Below are 23,264 nucleotides of genomic sequence, written 5' to 3'. Positions count from 1 at the left end.
GAGGGGAAGGGGGGCAGTTCTTAGCCAGTGAGTAAGTGGGGGAGGTAGTGTGTGGAGTTGACTGGAGATCACGGTGCCCTCTAAATTGGCTCTCAGGAGGCAGCCTTTGTGGCATTTTTATGTCCCCAATCCAAAAAAAATTCCAAGTGCGGGAAAATTCAGTGAGAATCTCCCTGTCTCCAAAACAATTTCCCAGTGGTGTTGTTTTGCAAACTGAATTACACCCATCCTCTCAGCAGGAATATCACTGGTTTTCCTGGTGGGGACAACACTTGGAAATTTATTGGGAGAAATCCACCCTCATCCTATGCTTGTGTTCCTGCTCAGTGCTACCCATGCATGGCTGAAAGAAAGCTGCTGCCTTTCAATGGAAGACCCTGCAAACGGCCTAGGAGAATAATTTCAAACAGCTCTCGGCCTGGAAGGCCCAGCTTCAGACTAGAGCACTGGTGGCATAGATAGCAACTGTTTATGTGGGCTGTCTGAGAGGAATCGGGGGTGGTGTGGGGTGGTGTGGGGTGGGTGGGGGTGCACAAGTGAAATGGCAGTGATAAGAGCACAAATGCTGTCAGCCTGAAAGAGGACAGCAGGATCACCCTCCACAGAGCCACTGCTGGGGCAGCACCTCCGCAATGCTAGGAATCCAGACTGGTATGACTTGCCACAATCTGGCTTGTATCAGTGCCAAAATAGCAGCTATCCAACAGCCAGACATTGGGTGGTTGCTTGTGCTGTACTGGAACAAAGAACAGAGAAGAGCAAAGAACAATACAGTACAGGAACAGGCCCTTTGGCCCACAAAGCTTGTGCTGATACGCAGTTTCCATCCCTCTGTTCATCTCCAGTTCATCTCCAACCCCTCCCTTTCTTCTCAAAAGTGCTACACCTTGAACATTGCTAATGTGCCTGTTTCCATCACCTCCACTGGCAGTGCATTCCAAGCACCCACCATCCTCTTGTGAAAAACTTTCCCCACACGTCTCCCCTAAACTTACCACCTCTCATCTTAAATTTGTGCTCTCTTATAGTCGACCCTGCCACTCTGGGAAAAACCTCTGACTATCCACTCTAACTATGACTCTCATAATTTTGTAGACTTCTTTCAGGTTGCATCTCAGCCTCTGTCTTTCTCAAGGAAACAATCCGAGTTAATCCAACCTCTTCTCAGACCTAAAACCCCTCAAAACAGGCAACATCCCGGTGAACTTTCTTTGCAACCTCTCCAAAGCTTCCACATCTTTCTGGAAGCTAAAACACCAGCTGTCAGATTTTACATCCTGGTTAGGGTCACGGGTTTTCTCGTGGAGTTGGCCAACATTATCAGGATAGAAAGAATACGGTTTCAACAACTACTTCAATCACCTTACCTTGAGGCAGTGCAGTCTGGTTTTAAGGTTAGCTTTAAGCGGTGTTAGCTTTGCACAAGCTTGGCTCCCATGTTGAGATGCTTAGCCCACTCAGCAACTTGTTCAACTCTGCCTTGCATGTTGACGGCGCAGTAATACAGGTGGGTGGCACAGGTGGATTCCTGGCTTGGGTCACAATCTCTGTAGAATTTGCACATTCTCCCGGTGTCTGTGGGGGTTTCCTCTGGGTGCTCTGGTTTCCTCTCACAGTCTGAAAGACAAACTGGTTGATCCAAACAAGTGCCAGACTGTGGTGTCTTGGGGAATTTCACAGTAACTTCATTGGAGTGTAAGCCTTACTTGTGACTAATAAATTAACTTTAACTTTAGCATGTCACAAACATTCAGATTGGCAGGGAGCACAGAGTTGAATTGTTGTGGGGTGATTGCACATTGTGATCCCCATGCCTGATTTTGGACAATATCTGATTTTGTCCTCTCTTGGTCTACTGAGTCATTCAGAATAAATTATTTATCATTAATTAAAATCAACACTGTTAGATTAAAACATATAGGCAAAATTAGAATCTGGATCATCAAGTTTTGACATTGAAGACATTATACTTTCATTTACATGTTATTAAATTGCTCAATTTTACCATCCACTTATGCAACAAAGGATGCCATAGGTATTTTTGACCATTTTCAGTTACCTACTGTTTTTCTACAAACAAGATCTAGTGCGATGAGTTCATGTTCCTCTCCATCACCAGGATTGAGACCAACAGTTGCCCCTGCCACTTCCCATCTTTCCGCCAGCCAATCAGGCTAAAGCTCCTTGAAAGTTGCCTGAACCCTTTCTCTTGTCCCTGTATTTTCTCCTCTCTCCCATCCTGCCATCTCCAAGCTCACCTAGTCAATGAATCACATATTCGCTCTATTCCCACTGAACTGCTGACCATCCAACTTCCTTTTCTGCCTCCCATGTTAGCTGATATTGTTAAAGATTCTCTCTTTTCAGTTACCATTACCTTCTCCTTTAGATCTGATTTCACCACAAAAATCCTACCCTTGACCCCTACGTTCTAGCAAAGTGTCATTCTTCTCCAACCCCTCCCTTACTTCTCAAAAGTGTTGTTGCCTCTCAAATCCATGCCCAACTTTCACAGAAATCCCAATATGAATCATTTTAATTGGGGTTCTGCCCTGTCCCAGTATCGAAATAGTTCTCATCAAATTCATAAAAGGCATCCTCTGTGACTGTAGTCAAGGTTAATTACCCCGCTTCATTCCTCTCAATTGTCTGCAATCTTTAACATGGTTGACCACATCAGCCTCCTCCGAAACTTTTCCACTGTTGTCCAGCTATGTGGGACTGCACTGAACTTGTTTCATTCTTAGTTATCGAATTGTAGACAGAGTATAACTTTCAATGGTTTCTCTTCTTGCTCCCATATAATGATATCTGTTATCCCCCAAGCATCTATCCTTGGCAACTTCCTACTTCTCACTAATATGCTGTCCATCAGCGACATCATCCTAAAGTGTAATGTTATCTTTCACATGTACACTGGTGAAATCCAGCTCTAACTCACTCCTCCACTGTCTCTATAGTGCGAGGCAAGTTTTTTACACAGAGGATAGTGAATGTCTGGAACACTGCTCAGGGAGGTTGTGGGAGCATTTAAGGGGCAATGAATACATGAATAGGATGGGAATAGAAGAATACGGACTCCAGTAGTGCAAATGGTTTTAGTTTAGGCAGGCATCATGATCGGCACAGCTTGGAGGGCCAAAGGGCCTGTTCCTGTGTTGTACTTTTCTTTGTTCTTTATATGATCAGACTGCTTCTCTGACATCCAATAGTACTGGCAGGACTGAAACAATTGACATTTGCCCCTGCTTAAACTCCTTTTCCAACTTACTAGCTCTATCCCTCTTTCTGGCAATAATCCAACACTGAATCCAACTGGTTACAACCTTGTGCCATGTTTGATGCAAGGATGAGCTTCTGATCACATATCTGTTCTGACAATAAGACCACCTTTTACATCCCTGTAGCATCACACAACACTCCGTCTCAGCTCATTCGATTGCTGGGACACTCCTTCACACCTTTATTACCCCAGGCTTGACTGTCCTAACACACTCCTGGTTGGCCTTCTACATACTACCCTCCATAAATTTGAGGTCATTCAAATCACTCCTTTCCACATCCTAACATCACATCAGGTCTCATTGATCCATAATCCATGTTCTCATTGGCCAATTGTTCAGAAATTTCTTCATGCAGGAAACGGTTAGCCTGTGGAATTCATGACCATACAAAGTAGTTGAGGCTAGAACATTGAATGTTTTTAAGAAGCAGATAGAGCAATTGAGTCAAAGGGGATCATAGGGTACGGGGGAAGTCAGGATCAAGCTATTGAGTTGGATGATCAGACATGATGATAATGAATGGCGGAGCAGGCTCAAAGAGCCGAATGGCCTCCCTCACTGTATTTTCTATGTTTCTACGTTCCCAGTCAAGCAACGACTCGATTTTAAAATTACCATTCTTGTTTCTGGTTGTGGCTGTGCCCCTGGACACATGACAGTGCCCATCGCCATCTTTATAATCTGCACCAGCCATACAACCTTCGGAGATAACTGTTCTCCTTCTATCATGGCCTTTTGAATGCTTCTGATTTTTATCATTCCACCATTAGTGGCCAAGCCCTCAGCTGCCGAGGCTTCAAGTTTTGGACCAAACTCCTTTTACCTCACCACCTCTCTACTTCTCTTTACAGGGTTATATTCCTTCAAGCATGGCTCTTTGACCAAGATTTTCATCATCTGCTTCAATGTCTCTCTATGCGGCTTAGTTTAAAGCATTCTTTTTTTAATGCTCATGTGAAATCTCTTGGCACATTTTATTATGTTAAAGGTGCTACATAAACGCAGGTTGTTCTGTTTTGTTGTCCTTTCGTTTATTGAGAATCCTCTCTCACGTACGTATCTCTCCTCCGTTTTTCATGAACAATTAATTTAGAATATAAACCATTTTAAGACTTTCTCTTCATAATGTTTGAAAATGAGATTTATTTCTTCTGTCACTGATAAACTCTATAACTACATCTCTCATTCTGTACCTTCTTACTGATGAATCTGAGTTTCTCTCTCTCTCTTTGCTCTCTTGCTCTTTCTCTAATGTTAACTTCACCTCTGAAATAGATCATTATCTCCATAGATCTGCACCAGGTTCCATCTGCCATACAGCAAATAAGATTGAGTAATGCATGACAAGTTATTAAACAGGATCAGAGCGCACAACACATTGCACAGGCATCAGGTGAAATATTAGTTGCCATGAGCATATTGATTCTGTGCCTCATACCTGCCTAAATATAGATATATCTTGCTGGAAAGAATAATTCTTCAGATAGGCCTTGTTTATCTATGCCATTGTAACACTGACCAGCATCGATTGTAATGATGCATTTCTATAAGTTTTGATAAATTTCCAGCAGGTGAGAGTTGCACTGAGTGAAGATCATCACTATCAGCACTGGCATCTATTGATTGGCTGAAGTCAATCCACTGAGTAGAGATCACAAACTGGTGACTGGTAACATATGAGGGCAGCTTTCAAATGGATGAAACGCAGCCATTGCTTTAACTCTTCGAAGACCTGAAATAAAACCTTTGGTAAGTTCATCACTACATTCAAATTTACATTTTAGTCTGGGTGCACCATGTCCGAGAGTGTCTAAAGTTTATTTATTAGTGTCACGCATAGGCTTACATTAACACTGCAGTGAAGTTACCATGAAAATCACCCAGACCACACTCCAGCTCCAGTTCGGGTACACTGAGGGAGAATTTAGCATGGCTAATGCACCTAACTAGCACGTTTTTCAGACTGCGGGAGGAAACCCACACAGACACAGGCAGAATGTGCAGACACCACACAGACAGTGATCCAAGCCAGGAATCAAACCTGGATCCCTGGCACTGTGAGGCATTGTGCCACCGTACCACGTATTCTGGAGAGTTTTGTGGGTGGAGGAGATTACAGTGAAAGGAATGATCACAGCCATGAAGGGCAGGCAGTAACAGAAGGAAAACATGAATAAAAGTATTACTGTAGAGGGCTAATTTGAGAATTTGACTAGTTAGTTTTCATATCCCACTATTCCCTTTGAATGCTTCTATTTTTAGCCTCAAGTATTTTATCCTGACATTTAATTACCTCTGGGCTTGCTGCTGCAAACAAAATGAAAACTACACAGCCAAATTTGAAAGCTAACTAGACCCAGTGCCAACAGCAAGTATACAGCAAGGCCGAGGCAGCAATAAATAGACTAATGAGGCTGTGCATTGCTGACTAGACATTGAAGAAACATCAGCCCTTAAGCTCCTATCATATCGCAGATTTATAGAATGGTTGCAGCACAGTAATGAGATCCATCGCATCTGTACTGCTCTCCAAAAGAGTCATTATTTTCTCCATGTAGCCCTTTCTTTTCAGATAATAATACTACTTTTATACTCTATACCCATATTAATTAAGCTCAAGATAGGGTGTGCTTTATTAACCACTCCCTCAAACTGTCCGATCAGTTTCAATGACATATATACATACAGGGCCCTCTGCACCCCTTTAGAATTGTACCTTTTATATTGTCTCTATGCGTAGTTCCTAGCAAAATGAATCACTTCACAATCCTCTGCATCAAATTTCATCTGCCACTTGTTCACCAACATGTGTATGTTCTTTTGAAGTTCTCACATCTTACAAAACCTCCAAGTTTTGTGTCATCCACAAATTTTGAAATTGTGTTCAGCACGCAAAGGTCTAGGCCATTAAAATATATTAGGAAGAAGAAGGATCCCAATACTGTCCCCTGGGGAACTTTACTATGAACTCCCTCCTGTCTGTGAATCATCCATTAGCCATTACTCTCCGTTACGTGCCACTCAGCCAATTCTATGTCTACATTGTTAGTACTTTTTATTCCAGGAGTTCTCAATTTTCTCACAAGCCTCTTGTAAGGCCTTTTGGAAATGCCTTTGGAAGTTCATGTAAATTACATCAACAGCATTATCCTCATCAGTACTCTCTGTTACCTCATGAAGAAGAACAAGCAAATTAGTTAAATACAACTTGCCATTAATAAATCCTTACTGGCTTTCCTTAGTTAATCTAAATTTGCCGAACTACAATTTGCCTAATATTCACGCCACACAAGCAGGCAACGACAGAGCATAACCTCCTCCCTCTGACATTCATTGGCATTAAAAAAAGTTTGGCTTGAAAAATAACTTTGAACTTAACCATGATAATAAGACAATGGGAATTATATAAGACAAACGTAGGACTGATACCAGAAGGCCTCTCTTTACACTGTCAGTGATCAAAACAGAGAACAATCTTACTGGGTAGTGCAGTGCAAACAAAATTCTGGAATAATGTCAGAAACAATTCAATAATTTGAGGTGTGGTGGTTGGGCAGATAGGGAAAGGGAAAATTATATGTCCTCTCATTTGAATGGCTTAAGAATAATCATAGCCTTTCTTATTTGCATGTATCTTCCATTTTCTTGTCCCAAACATAAACTAACATCTATAATATGTAAAGTAACTCAAAGATTCAAGCCACTGTTTTGTAAAGCTTTGGCAAGAAGGTGATGAGAATGTTCAGTAATTCCCTGGATTACAAACACTGGAAATTGCAGGAATAATTGCACACCAACCACTCATCCAACTGATAAACCTGCCGCATGTAAAAAACATGATATAATGTCAGAATAGTGGAAAAAAACATAGAAAAAAGCCTAATAAAGCATTAATATTTGTCACCCTCACATTACGAACATGATTGATAAGTATGAAAGCTCTTTGTCGACTTGTACTGCCACTGAACAGTAAACACAGTAAAAAGTCTGACAACACCAGGTTGTCAGACTTTTTACTGTGTTTGCCCCAGTCCAACGCTGGCACATCCACATCACTGAACAGTAACCCAGACACATGCTTAATTCAGGAAGAATTCTTAATAAAGCCCGGAATTCCAATGTATCCAACCAGAACTCCTCCACACTCATCGACAAAATCTTCCAGTCTTCCCGGCAAAAATAACAGTGGAATAATGAAATAAGAAATCAAATCAAATCAATGGGAAGTTTGGCATGAGGCCAAAAATAAGTTTCCTGCTGTTGGGATGAATTGCAGGATTTCTGTTCTCAGGACTTTAAAGGTAGGCTGAGCTTCCCAATGAAAAATATCAGGAAGCCCTTTTGCATGTGTTAATGTGTCACGTCTGCTCATTAAAGGACCACCATGCTGGAATGAAATCCGCCCATCAAAGTAAGTTCCTCACCAGTCGGCACTGAGTCCATTCATTTTTACAACTGCACATAAATTTTTTAAAGTTTAGTTTAAGTTTATTTGTTAGTGACACAAATAGGCTTACATTAACACTGCAATGAAGTTACTGTGAAAATCCCCTAGTCGCCACACTCCAGCACCTGTTCGGATACACTGAGGGGAAACTTAGTATGGCCAAGGTACCTAATCAGCATGTCTTTTGGACTGTGGGAGGAAATCGGATAAGCTGGAGGAAACCCACACAGACACGGGGGGAAAGTGGTGACTCCACACAGACCAGTGGCCCAAACCAGGAATCGAACCCGGGTCTCTGGCGCTATGAGGCAGTAATGTTAATCACCGTACCAGCGTGCTGCCCACTCTGGTGTGCATCTGGCAAGGAAGACCTCTTCCATGGTTAACAGTGGGGTGCTGCTACATTGTCTTCTTCGGGGAGTGTCTGTTTATGCCAGCCTATGTTTGAAACAGGGTGGGGGCTGTGCAAATTGCATGGAGAATGGCCAAGAAAGGGAGGAAGGGTTAGTAGGGAAGAGTGGAGCAGTGGCCAGGCAAAGGTGGAAGGGGCAATTCAGACTGTCTAGGGATGCCCTTCAGATGTGATGCCCAGACCTTTCAGCTTGTGAGGAAATGGTCAGGACAGTGACCTCCTGCCTGCCCATACCATGAGAACTGGTGAGCCCCTTGCCAGTGCATATTTGTTGAGATGAACAGCCTAAGATGGTGCATGGTTAGCCATTCTGTTCACCAGTGGAAATCACTTTCACTCCTCTTGCTTGCACCAAAACTTTTGTGTTTATGCTCCAAACACCAAATATGGTCAACTCACTACTCGTTTGCTGAAAAAACAGTGGAATCTTTGCAATTGGTTATTTGCATATATTTCAAGTATTTTCTCCTAGTTCTATAGATATTGCTTTGCTGAACGAATGGTTAAAAATCTACAAACTGACAATTTTTATCTGCAGTTATCTTGCATTTTCCAAGAATAAATTAGCTGGCAAGCTCCTGAAGATTTTATCAAGATTCAACTTCATATTTCCTGTTTCTGAATCTGGAAAACTAACTTGCCTTAAACAGTGAGAGTTATCATCATAATTTCATGTGAACTGCTGCAAAAAAGTAACACAATCAACAAACGCAACTTTGAGAACATATTATAAAATGAAAGACACTCAATAAAGTCCAACTCATCTTATTCACCTTGAGGATTGCAGGTACTTCTGCCTTCAGTCTGATAGACATCTCAAAGGAGCTCCATGTAATTTAGATTATAGTCATAATTTCCATTTATGTGTCTTCCAAAGCAGTGTGTTTTTTTATCTATTTTAACCAAGCTGCTGAGATCCTCTGCTTTGTACTGTTCATACACAAAGTAATCTAACAAGGGACTTAATACTTAAAGCGAATTGTATCTGATCTACACCACCATCTCAATCTTTTTAATTAGCTTCGCTAACAGAATTAATCAGAGCCTTAAATACAGGGCTCACTGGATTTAAAAGTCCTATCTATTCAGAAATACAATTATGCTAACAAACTCAATTACATGCCTCAGCTGTTTTTCAAATTACAGCCTCAAATTAAAGTCTGGCCAGATTTTGCTTTCTGTGAAGAGAAATCGTGACAGATTTTTTTTCGAATGCTTGAAGTAAAGTTTGCCACATATTTGATAAGTCTGGGGAGAAACATTGTTTGCTTTACCCCAGTGTTTCAATAAGTTCTATAGCATGAAAGAAAATGTACAGTTATTTAAGAAATGGAATTCTTCTCAGCACTTCACTTTTCCAGCATTCACTGCAAAAGGCCAGAGATGAAATTGTAATTGATGCTATTGGTGAAGATATGGAATCTCGATACAAAAATTACACAACTAAATTGGAATGAAAATTAAGTCCCCAGTCATTTTTCTTCAACAAAGAAAATACAGTGGAAAAGACACTTTTCAAATTCTGATGATAATGTAATACGATTCCAGTCACATTTGAGAACAATTTTATTTTCCTCTTTTGACAGCATTGATCTTTGTTTGGATAGAATTCAAGGGTGTTTCATCCAAATATTCATTTTACAGATGTCAGCCCGAACAGTGGGTGCTGGTAGCTTATTTAACTACAAAGAGCACAACAGTTGAGTCCAATGTTGCCTTTGTACAACGTCCGTGCACATTGATCCTTGCAGCTCGCTAGTCAGTGATGCTAAAGCCAAATGAAACTCACAAATAAGTGCCAGAGCTGAGATCATTAAATACTGAGCAAGCACTGAACTTAGATGCATCCTGTACAGTTCCACAGCACTACAGCTTCCAAACTTATTTTGGTCATACTTTGGAAATTTACTTGCAGCAATAATTTTTTGAAGTTTTGTGTTCCATACAGCTTTAGGAATAAAACCTTTCAAGTTCATTTTTGATGTTTGTGTCATTGAAATAGGGAATGTAAATGGCAATGAAAGGTCCAAAGAGCTAAGAACATTAGAAATCTTCAATAATGCATTCAATTTCTTTAACTATACAGATCCATGCAAAGTTGTCCTACCAAAGGTTTTTTGAAGGCTGTACAGCATGCAGAGATATATTTTCTACAGGGTGGGAACAAGTATAATCAGAAATTCCTTGCTGTGTCTAGTCAAAAGTAATTTGAGACTGGGATTTGCAAACTAACTTTGTCACCTCAAAAGCTCTAATGTTTCTGGGAACTGTTCTTGCATTCTTACTGTAACAAAAGAAATAATCAGAACCGTGTATTTTACAGAGGTGAAAGCTCATTTGTGCTACTTCAATAAAAGTTGAATTTATTGAAGGGATTTATCTATTGCTCAAAAAGTGTCAGCTTGTCAGGATGGGGAAGCAATGAGGAAGGGAACCAACTCCTTTGTTTTCTCTATCAGCTTACTCATTTTGCAACAAGACAGGCAATTATTGGAGCTGCTCTCTGTAGACTAAGTGGCACAGTGGCACAATGGTTAACACTGCTGCCTCACAGCACCAGGGATCTGAGTTCAATTCCCAGCTTGGGTTACTATCTGTGTGAAGTTTGCACATTCTCCCCGTGTCTGCAAGGGTTTCTTCTGGGTGCCCTGGTTTCTTCCCAAAGTCCAAAGATGTGTGGGTTAGGTGGATTGACCATGCTAAATTGGCCCTTAGTGTCAGGGGAGCTAGCAGAGCAAATGCATGAGGTTATGGGTAATGGGGATAGGGACTGGCTGGGATTGTTGTCAATGCAAACTTGATGGACAAAATGGCCTCCGTCTGCACTCCAGAATTCTATGAATCTATCTGTCTATGACTGCTTTCAATAACTTTTCACAGGATTATTGGGCAGAATTTTCCCAATTTTGGAGAGGTGGGCATGGAGATTGGGTTGTTATGGGGTTGGAGAGGGAGGTTCACATGAGAATACTGAAGGGGTCTATAAAGATGCATTCTTGTGATTGGGAAGGTTTCCCAGAAGCAGGACTGGAGCCGGATTGATGCTCACTGAATTAAGGTGGGCAACCACATCAACTAATGAAGGTACAATTGAGGGTGGCATTCAGAGAGTCCACTGGCATTTTGCTGTTGGCAGAGTGGCTCCCTGCTACGTGGGAAGGCTGCCATTTCATTGGAGACTTCCGCCATGTCACAGACTGAGGCTCATTGAAGCCGAATGCTCCTTCTCCATCAGTAAAGGTCACACACACATCCCAATTACTGCCACTGGAGAGCTTTCCCTTCCGCTCTGAGTGACTGCTGGCTTGTTCCCTCTGAATTTATATTTCAAATATATGCTTCCAGGGGTGCCTCCATTTTGAGGTGCCCCTCAGAATTCCTCCCTGCCTCAGCAGCTTCTTGTTCTCCTGATCAGGACACCGAGGCTCTGGTGGCTCCTGTCATCTCAATCACATTGCATGGATGGAGGTTGCCAGCCAGCAGGTCAGAAAGAAGCTCCCTTGCTCTGACTCCTGGCGAATGCAGGCGCAGGGCCTCATTGGATTTCCACTTAGGGATCTGAAGCCCATAGGAAAATCCTGTCCCTACACCCTGTTACTTAGCAACACATTTTTAACTTGCTGGCTGTATACATTTGCATCACATTCAAGTTGTAAAATACTGAATGATGTCTGATATTGCTGCCAAATTAGTAAATTATTTCAACTCAGCAAAACTTACAAATAGCTTGCTGAGGATAGCTCAAAGTTAGAATTTGCCATTGCTGAGATTGGTATTTTTGGAGAGCAGATTGAAATAATGCAGAACATTTTGTTTATCTGTTAATAATGATTAGATAAACAATCTGTCCCTCAAGTTAAATGTTCCAACTGTTTTATGTGATAAAATAAACTGTCTTTTTCACAGTTTAGCAAAGCTATTTAATGTCTCATCCCCAACACGCATTTCACTAGTTATCTTACAATTTGTTTTATCACACTAACATTCCAAACCCTAAAGCTATTTTAGGGGAATGATTGCTTTTGATGCAAACCAGTTCATTACACTGTACAGCCCAAGTCTTACAGTAGCCAGTCACTAGTCATCCCAGAGTCAACTGCTTAGCACTGGTGGTAGATTCTCAACATAATCAGTACTGAAGTCAATGCATCTTCCATTGGTTTTTCACAAGATCTACACCGAGAAACACCACTGTTGGATTCGTTAATAGTAAGGGCCGGAATTCTCTGGCTGTCTATGCCCCACCCCTGCTGCAAGTGGGGATGAAGAATTTGGAGCTCAGCCAAATCTCGGTTCACTGCAGCAGGACCATGGAATCCCACTGGCTCAAACAGCTGAAGAGTCTTCAATGGCACTGACCCAACAGCATGAATCACCAAGGCTGCGTCTTATTCCAAAAAAAGCAAATCAAACAGGTTCCGCTCTGATATGCCTGTCACCAATTTTAAATTATGGGTGGCAAGGACACCTGTTCCAAGCCATTTAAGTAGACCGATCAGCTGCTGGTGAGGAAATTAGGACCTGAGCAGCCATTTTAGTTTAAAGCATGAGTGGCTTTCCAGCCAAGGAGATCAGAAAACACAAGTGCAGGTGTAATAGAGGTACACTTCTGAGGCTTCACTTCATCTTTGTTGACCGGAAGGTGCAGAGCATTCCTTCACATTCCAGAAGGAACACTTGGGCCTTCCTTGATAATTGGAGATATACCAGAGAATTCCGGTCCCTATTATTAACTGATTCAACAGTGGTATTTCTTGGTGCAGATCTTTTGAAAAGCCAACAGAGGATGCAAGTGACTTCAATGTTGATTATGTTGAGGATCACCAGTGCTAAGCAGTTCATAGAATCCCTACAGTGCAGAAAGACACCATTCAGCCCATCGAGTCTGCACAATCCAACCTAGGCCCTATTCCCGTCAACCCACATATTTATCCTGCTAATCCCCCCGTCACCAGGGTCAACTTAGCATGGCCAATCAACCTAACATGCACGTCTTTGGACTGTGGAAGGAGACCAGAGCACACGGAGGAAACCCATGCAGATACGGGAAGAATGTGCAAACCCCACACAGACAGTGACCGAGGCTGGAATTGAATCTGGGTCCCTGGCGCCGTGAGGCAGCAGTGCCAACCACTGTGCTGCCCCGGGTGGTTGGTAATTGGTCACTGTAAGATTTGGACTGTACAATGCAATGAACTGGTTTGCATAAAAAGCAATCATTTTCTTAAAATAGCTTTGTGGTTTGAGATGTTAGTGTAATAAAATAAATTGTAAGATAACTAGTAAAATATGTATTGGAGATAATCCATTAAATAGCTTTACTAAACTGTGGAGCCTACTGCTGCTTGATTTTAACAACTGGACTCCCATTCGCTTTCTGGCTGTTTTGGTTGGAAAATTGGCAAATGACATGTGGGTGGCATGGTGGCACAGTGGTTCGCACTGCTGCTTCACAGCTCCAGGGACCTGGGTTCAATTCCCAGCTTGGGTCACTGTCTGTATCGAGTATACACATCCTCCTCGTATCTGAGTGGGTTTCCTCTAGGTGTTCCGGTTTCCTCCCACAGTCCAAAAATGTGCGTGTTAGGCTAATTGGCCATGCTAAAATTACCCCTTAGTGTCCTGGGATGCATAGGTTAGCGGGTAAATATGTGGGGGTGGGGCCTGGGTGGGATTGTAGTTGGTGCAGACTCGATGGGCCAAATGGCCTCTTTCTGCACCAGACAGTTTCTATTATTCTATAAATTGTTAGAGGCCTGGCCATTATGACCAATGAAACATCCCTGCTAACATTCCCAGGTAGAGCAGCTGCTCCTTTCTTTGCTTTCCTAGCCTGGAGTTAAAGCCCGATAGTGGCCGGTGCTATTATTTGTTGATACGTGATGCCATGTGATACTTAGCATTCACTTAAAATTCTTCCAAAAGCAGAATATATTGTAAAGCCACCTATTGTTGCAGGACCTGTGTGTTTAACAGATATAAATGTAATCTGATTGCCATTGTAGAGCAAAATAGCACACGAGCTGCTGCCAATCTTCAGTCACCTTCAGTTCTTCTTGATGTGACAAAAAGTGCTATGACTAAAATTTATTCAGCAGCTCTGATCTGTACTGACCTAGATTCCTTTGCTTGTAATCTAAAACTGAATTGTACTTTGCTAGGCCACAAATGTGACACCCTGCCATTATCACTCCGCTGCTAATATTGCTCCCACTGCTACAAGTGCGATAAAAGTGCCAATGCTCAGATTAAACCATTTAGGCCTCTTGCCTTTATATATATTTTTCATCTTTCCAACTGGCATTTTCATTGTTATTTATCCCTGTTTCTGTAAACATACAACTTCTTTGAGCTGGTTCAGAGACTTACAAGCTTTAAAACATTTCTCATCTTTTAAAGCATGTATCTGAACAATAAGGTTCTCAGGAGTCGAATAAGGAAACAGAGGGTGGCACTGCTTCCTCACAGCACCAGGGACCCACATTCAATTCCAAGCTTAGATGCCTGTCTGTGTGGAGTTTGCACATTCTTCCCCAGTCTGCTTCCCAGATTTCCTTCAGGTGCTTCGGTTTGCTTCCACAATCCAAAGGTGTGTGGGTTAGGTTGTAGGGCCATATTGAATTGCCCTTAGTGTCAGGGCATAACACTTGTAGCAGTGGGAGCAATATTAGCAGCGGAGTGATCATGGCAGGGTGTCACATTTGTGGCCTAGCAAAGTACTATTCAGTTTTAGATTACAAGCAAAGGAATCTGGGTCAGTACAGATCAGAGCTGCTGAATAAATTTTAGTCATAACAGGGTCAATATGTGGGGTTATGGGGATGGGTCCTGGGTGGGATTGTTGTTGGCTGTCGGCCCGATGGGCTGAATGTCCTCCTTCTGCATTGTAGGACTCTATGATTCTGCCATTTTGCATATGATAACACATAGCTACCATAAGTAACCTTTCATCTTCAGTGTAATTGAAACACTGGAGCCCAGTAAGCTTCTGATGGAGGAGCAATGGCAAGGTTTAGGAAGAAAATTTCAGAACGTGCTGAAGATATAGTTGGCAATGTCATTGCCAGGAGACGGAGAACGTAGTAGGGTTTTCAACACCTATCAGAGAGGAAAGATTGGCTCTCTGTTTAACGTCTACTTAGCAACTGGAATGATAGCACTGCCACTAAAACAGCACTCTCTCAGTACACAGGAGTACTAGCCTGAATTAGTAAGCGCTAAATTTGCTTGATGTAATTTGAACCCACATTCTCTGACGAAGAGTTACAAGAGCTGCCACAGAGCTCCTGCTAACTCTCATTGAGCCCGTTAAGACAGGTGGAATGATTTCATCATCAACCCCAGATCTGATGTCCATTGAAACGTTCACATCAGTCTCATGATGTCCAGTTCAGATCACAAGGGGTCTTCTTGTTACACCCACATTGGTCACAATATCATCGAGTCATAGAATCCCTACATTGCAGAAGGAGGCCATTTGGCCTATTGAGTCTGCACTGATAACAATCCCACCCAGGCCCTATCCACATAACACCACATTTTTACTCTACTAATCACCCTGACACTAAGGGGCAATTTAGCTTGGCCAATCAACCTAACCGGCACGTTTTTGGACTATGTTGAGGAAACCGGAATATCCGGAGGAAACTCACCCAGACATGGGAGAGTGTGCAAACTCTACACAGACAGTCTCCTGAGGCCAGAATTGAATCCAGATCCCTGGCACGGTGAGACAGCTATGCTAACCTCTGTACCTCGTATGAATGTGAGGACTTATAAGATTATTTTGTTTTGAACTATCTCTACTTTAAGGTAAAATGGAATAATAAAGAGAGGAATGTAATCTGTTCAGAATTCTACCTGACCAGAAGCCTGGAGGACTTGGGTTCTATGAGGACAGGAGGGTCATGTTGAGATATGCTGAGCAAGTTGCAATTACCCTACGCGTGAAAACAGAGGCAGGAGTAACTGGGCAGACATTTGTCTCTGAAATTTCAGACTGAGAGCTCTCACAAAGAGTTAAAGGACTAGGGTGGTCAGCAGACAACAGTGTGCTCATTGTTTTGGTCTGTCAGTCAGAAGGCAGAGGGAACATAGTCTCTTGTCAAAGAGATGGACCCCTTGGCAATTTAAAGACTCCAGAAGATTCATCCGATCTTGGCCCAAGGAAGGGATCATTAGTTGTAGGCCTCACTGCTAGTAATTGACTTGACACTTCTCTGGAGACTTAGGCACTTGATGTTACAACTCAACAAAACAGGGTGAAGTGAACTTGTGGAAGCTGGGAGTGTTGGACTGATGCCTGCAGTTCTGCACAGAGCAGGCAGTATAGTATAACTGTGGCATGGAATTCTGGTTGTGATAAAAGAAGGGAAAATGTTTCTGTAATTTGGTATATTAACTACCTACTAGGTAATATTAAGTCTTTTTTTTAATTTTGTTACAGTTAAAGTCTTAATACTTGAAAATCTGGCTGATTCCTTTATGTTGTTCATTGGGAATTCAAATACCTTTTTTAAAAGTTCCCTCTGGAGTCTCTCCGGAGATGGTGACAAAATGATTAGCTACTGGGGCCGCCTGGTTATACTCCTGTACAGGAAATGTTTATAGAAGTGCTCAGCACCGTTCAGACCAGGAAAATATCTCAGGCAGGCCGGAGATTTGTAACACACAATTTCAAACACCATAGCGCTTCCATCAGTTTGCAGTGAAATTCTATCTCTACCTAATAATTTCCTTCCAAAGCTATGACAACAGCATCCTTGCCGTGTTCTCATTCTCATTTATTTGATGTGTGTTCTATCAGTCAGTAATGATGCATTAGATGACATTCAGAAAGGGTTATGGAAGCCAAATAATATTAGATAAAAATTACAATGGAGAAGTTATTTGGATGCTATTTATTTTCATCAGCTAAAGATCAGTCTCCGAAATGTCATTCTGCATTGGTCGATACTGTGCTTTTGCGCCTGTGAAGATTCTGGCAATTCTGTGCAGTTGATGGGTATAAATCAATAGGTGCATGCAGCCTGGTCAACACATCCAAAGTTTAGTAGTTTTATTTCCTCTTCATCTCATGCAACAATAAATTCAAATATTAACAAAAATGTAAATAAATCCCCAGATAATAAATCTGTTTTAAAAAAAACATTTATAGCTTAATTCACCTGAACTTTGCGCCTCTTATTTTTAATGATGTATTAGCACTGTTCATAAAGTGGCTTAGTGCTGAATATTGGGTATACATTGTTTAAGCTAATCACAAACCATGATTAAGTCCTTGATTACATAACACTTTTAATATAGTCGTCAAATATCAGCCACAATTTAGTGGTAGCACTCTCATTTCTGGGTAAAGATTATGGGGTCTAAGTTTGAGCCAAGTACTTGCCAAAATAACCTAGGTTGATAGTTGGATGCGGTAAGAGGGAGTCCTCTACTGTTGGAGCTTACAAGCTATGAGTTGAGCTGTTACACGGTGCCTAATCTCTCAGGTAAGCATAAAACATTGCATGGTAATATTTCAAAGAAGAGGATGGGAATTTTCTCCATTGTCCTGGCCTATATATATCCCTCAAAAAAAATCTAAAGAAGATATTACCTTGTTATTTACATCAATGATGTTGGTGGGAGTTTGCTGCATACAAATCAGCTGCTACATTTCTTACATTACAACAGAGACTCCACTTCATTCCCTTGCAAGTTCCTTGGAACAATCTGAAGTCCTGCAAGATAAACACAAGTCCTTATATCCTAAACCCTCCTCCTCCTAGGAGCACACTAAGTTAAAAATGGACACCAAGCCCAAGGTGGGAGTATTGAGATAGGTAAATAAAAGCATGGTCAAAAATATTATTTAGGAATGGTTTTAAATAAGGGAAAAGAGTTGGAGAAATACGGAGAGATTAATGAGGAAATCAGAGCCTCTAGTAGTGAAAAAAAGGGAAATGGGGGATGCCTAACATCCATAGTTAGAGAGAAGTTGCGTTCTTGGAAGATCATTGAACTGGAGGAAGTTACAGAAACAGGGAAGGGAAATGCAATGGAGAGATTTGTACAGGAGAATGAAGTTATAAACTTGAGCCAGTGTAGGTCAGTGAGCATACGGACAATGAACGATCAGGACAAAGTGGAGGGGTGGAGTTGTGAAACATGTTGAAATCTTTGGATGACTTTGCCACAGGCAATTTGTAGATGAGATATAATATTGCCCAGGATAGATGCGTGAGGGACTCCAGATGTAACAATGTGTGGGTGAGCAGCCATTATAAGTGATTGTTTGGTTGTGACTGGACAAATAAATATGGAACCAAATGACTACAGTCCCCTCAATCAGTCAGTGAAGAGAAGTTGGCAGACTGGTGCAGGGTAACCATGCAATGAGGACAGGAAAGATTCTGGTGATTCACTGCCAATCGTTATCTTTAAACAATGGGTTAGTAACAGTATTGGGTGCATCTGAACCATTGATTTGTTTTCCCACTGTTTCACTCAGGTGAGACAGAGAGCTGTTACACATTTGAGAACAAGAATGAAAAGCTCCATTTTAACTCTGGTCAGTTTTGGTGTCTGCTTACTATCTGAATTAGAAACGTGCCCAGCACTCCGGGAATGAGGTTTTCAGTATTTTAATTATCAGACCTCCTGGACATTTATGGTGTGAGAGGAGGCCTTTTGGCCCATCCTGTTAAATCTGCAAATAAGTAGTCATCCAGCCCAGTCTCACTTTCCAACTCTTGGTCAATAGCCTCATGTGTCATGACATCTCAAGTGCAGTATGTTACCTTCCTGTGATCCAGAAAGGAAGGGTCTGTTTGGGGAGGTGATGGCCTCATGGTATTATCACTAGATTATTAATCCAGAAATTCAGCTAATGTTCTGGGGGTCCTTGGTACAGATCCCTCCACAGTAGATGGTGGAATTTGCATTCAGTAAAATAATCTGGAATTAAGAATCTACTGATGACAGTGAAACCATTGTCGATGGTTAGAAAAACCCATGTGGTTCACCAACGTCCTTTAGGGAAGGAAATCTGCTATCCTTACCTTGTTTGGCCTACATGTGTCATTAGAGCCACAGCAATGTGATTGACTCTCAACTGCCCTCCAAGGGCAACTAGGGACAGGCATTAAATGCTGGACAGCCAGTGACGCCCACGTCCCATGAATGAATAAAAAAGAAATTCCATGCCAGAGCAAAAAAACAGGTATTTGAATTCTCAAAGCAAGTCCCAGAGGGAAAGTTTAAAATAAAAGTTTTGCAACTTGCCTTCTTTAGTGTTTTTCTGCTCTCTTCGCAGCATGGGTGGCCAGTAGGAAACTCACTGTGGCTTCATGCCTGGCTACCAAGTTAAAATTACAGTTAAGCCTCAATTATGCAATCAGCGCTTCTTGTGCATATGGGTAAAAATATTTAGCCAGCTTTGGCTGGATGTCCTTATCACTTTCAGATTATCATTGAAAGCCATTATGTTTTGAGAGACTGAGAACTTCTGAGTTCCTTCCTCCTGGTGCTAACCCTGTATATGTCGACAAGATGTCCAGTTTCATTCTTTCAAAAGTCAATGTGAAATTGCATTTACATCCTTGCAACTAACTGTGCTGGTTACACTAGAGAGCAGAACGCAGTATAGTTTGCAACCAAGGGTAGACTGTGGGCTCTAGAACTGAATACTGCAATTCCAACTTGGATCATTAAATTTTAATAGCACATCCTGCTGTTTTGAGATGATATCAGACCCATCACTTGCAGTTCTATGGTTTTCCTTCATGGTCTATAAATCTGAATGTTGGCACATGCAAGATAAATTGCGTTTTTGCTGACCTCGGAGTTGACTTTTATACCAGTGTGCCCATGATAACAAAGCTGTCGGCAATAGGGACCTATATTTCTTAATGCCTCTTTTTTCTCCAGTAGCTTACAACCCGAACATGAATAAGAAATGGGCAGTGAGCACAGATGAAAGGACCTGCGCAGTTCTGATATTGTGCAGAATTAACAGATAAATCTTTTGACCAGTAAAATTGAATAATGTGCTCGTGTATGTGGCAATGCTCATTTGATGTACTGTAATTAAAATTGTATTCAGCCAATGTGCAGAATGAAAATTGATTATAATTACAGGCTTGATTGCAAAATGCAACAATGACAACATTATCTGTGCTGTTGAACAACAGCTTGCATGAAAATTAAGTGCACTTGTCATGATAAACACATACAGTTTATTGTAATCTTATTTCGTGCTCTTTCATGTTATGTTGTTGAAGAGCTATGGTTACCAATTAGTAATTGAGAATAGAACATTTTCCTGCTCAAATTATTTACTTGCTATTCATCTGTTTCATGTCACATTTGAAGACAATAGCTACCCCCTTTCATTTCTTTCAGCAAAGCTTCATGCTGGCAATGATTTTAGCATAATTAAAGGATGCATTCAGTTTTTGAAACAATGATGGTTAATCCTCAGTAACATGAAACACTTTGGGTCACTATTACCTCTTTGCTGTTCAGATTTTTCAACATTTACTCACTCTTTCTCACCTATAAGTAGAGCCACATTCAGTTTTAGCTGGAAGCTTGGACTGTTCTTTGAACATAAGTTCATGCTGCCTACTCAGTTCAAAGATAGATGATTGCATATTATAAAACGACTGCTATTTTTGAAACTCAGGGTAGTCTGTACCAACCAAGAGCAGGTCAGAGGTTGGGACAGTACGGTGAATGACCCACCTCCTGACTCCCTAAGGTCTGGTCCCCATCTACAAGGCACAAATTAATGTATGATGGAATACTCCACACTGACCTGGATGGGCACAGCTCTAACAAAAACCAAGAAGCTTGACACCAAGCAGCTCTTCCAGCTCTTCAAACATTCACTCTCTGCAGCATTGAATCTGGCTAAGTCAGGGGTTCTATTTGTAGATACGCAGGGTAGAATAGGTGCGGGGTGATGCGGCGGCGCGGGCTTGTTGGGCCGAAGGGCCTGTTTCCCGTGCTGGGTTGTTCTTTGTTCTTTGTTCATTGGTGCACAGTAGCAGCAGTCCTTGCCATAAATAATGCAGCCACTTGCCAAGGCTCCTTTGCCAGCACTTTCCAAAAACATGACCTCTACAAGAACAATGCAACAGCTGCCTGGGAACACTCCCCCCTCCAAGTTACACATCACTCTGACTTGAATCTGTATCACTGCTCCATCACTGTTGCTGGATCAAAACCGGAAACACCATTGTATGTACACCATGTGGACTACAGCATTCCAAGAAGGTTGTTCACCACTATCTTCTCAGGGCAATCGCAGATGGGAAAATAAGTGTTGGCCTTGCCAGTAACATTCACTTCCCATAGTTGATTAAGAAACAGTCACACGAGCTTTATTCTGCAGCTCACCTTCGTCAATCGGTTTTCAATAATACACATTCTGCTACTATAATATCAGATGAGAATTCATTTTGCATTGGTTTGGTGCTGTTTAGGTTAGTTTCAGTTGTGACTAACACCAATCTGTTGACTAGGTGAATTCTCCAACAAAAACAGAAAATGCTGGAAAATCTCAGCAGGTCTGACCGCATCTGTGAAGAGAGAACTGAGCTAACATTTTGAGTCTAGGTGACCCTTCATCAGAGCATGAATTTGCCAGTTAGTTTTTTGCTTCTGTATTATTTTTACTTTAGAACCAGCTATTCCTAGCTGGTAGTCATGGTGTTCTTCATGATTTGACTATAACCTGCTGCATCATGTTGGTGTTTAGCCGCTGAGAATTGCAATGTAAGGGTGTTCGAAAAGTGCAAATGTGGGACTGGAGAATAGTACAGCCCACAGTAGATGCACTGAGTCACCTGATAGTAGACTTGGTTCAGTAGTGTCTGGAAGGAGTCAACATAGAATTATCTATTAGTTATTGGTTACCAGTAAATGCATAATGTTCAACCACACAAGCCTCCAGACACCTGTGAGGCAGCAAACAACCTGACAACATGGTTGCAATGAAAGGTGGACCCCAAAACCCCAGAGAAGCTGGTAAAGGAACTCAAAGTCTCAAAACATAAGAAACTAAAGAAACTGTAGCCTGAAGTGTACCTAAATTGAAGATTCAGTTAAAGAACACCTAAAAAGGAGTTCTACTGCTGACATGGAGGTTGAAGGACCAGGCTATGTGGAGACCCGTTGCCAGACCTGATTGAATGCTAGACCACAAAAGATTCACAACTTTTTTTTAAGAAGGGGGAATAAGGCTGAATTACAGCAAATAAATCTGCCACACAGATAAAAAGAAGAGCCTGAATGATTGCAGAGTCAAGGGGCCTGGCCAACTCACAACAAGAGTGAGCAAAATCAAGTAAAAAAGGTAGAATCTTCCTTTTAGAATACACAGCAATCAGGGTTACCATTAGTATTTCAGAGCGCAGCTGTAAGGAAGCTGCAAAAGTGAGTCCGCAGCACCTGGTGGTCAAGTGTTTATAAAACAGTTGGCTGAGTTTAAAACAAATTGTATTCTGTTTGATACCCAGGCTTAAAAAAGCAAGGTGTTAGCCCAAACCACTTGTTTCTAAGATAATCTGAAGAGGGAAACCCTGTCAGAGTGCTGGGAGCTCACTGAAACTGACAAGTGTGGAAAAAACAAAGAGAAGAAGAAAAATGGTTACTGCACCAGCATTTTTAAAAGATCAACAAAATTTAAAGCTCTACCACAACCGCAAAGTAACATTACCAGATCAATTTAGGCTAAGGCCAAATCAGACCCAAAATTGGGCTTATGGAGAAGAAAACTTTTAGATTACAGCAGGACATCATGATTTAGCAAAAAATCAGAATAAGTACAGGTTAACACATTTTTATACTTGGTGTATTTGCAGATGAAGTCATCATAGCCGAGGCACAAATGAATCTCCAACCACATTTGGTGAGGCATCAAAAACCTTTGACAAATATATTTAACTCCAAGTTATGGAGAGTGCAGGCCTTAAAAAGTAAAGGTCCAAAATACTCCCAATAAAGCATCAAAAGGGTAAAGAAACTCCGAAGCAAACTATATGAAAGTGGAAAACCTGAAAGAATCCTTGAAGAATCAATGCATGTAAAGAAAAACATACAAAGTGAAAAACAGATGTTTGCTACTACTGCA

The sequence above is a fragment of the Carcharhinus amblyrhynchos genome, chromosome 3 (genome assembly GCF_965287045.1).
Source record: "Carcharhinus amblyrhynchos chromosome 3, sCarAmb.v2.hapA, whole genome shotgun sequence".
In the NCBI taxonomy this organism is placed as follows: domain Eukaryota; kingdom Metazoa; phylum Chordata; class Chondrichthyes; order Carcharhiniformes; family Carcharhinidae; genus Carcharhinus; species Carcharhinus amblyrhynchos.
The sequence above is the reverse complement of the archived record's forward strand: the minus strand, read 5'-3'. Positions refer to the sequence as shown.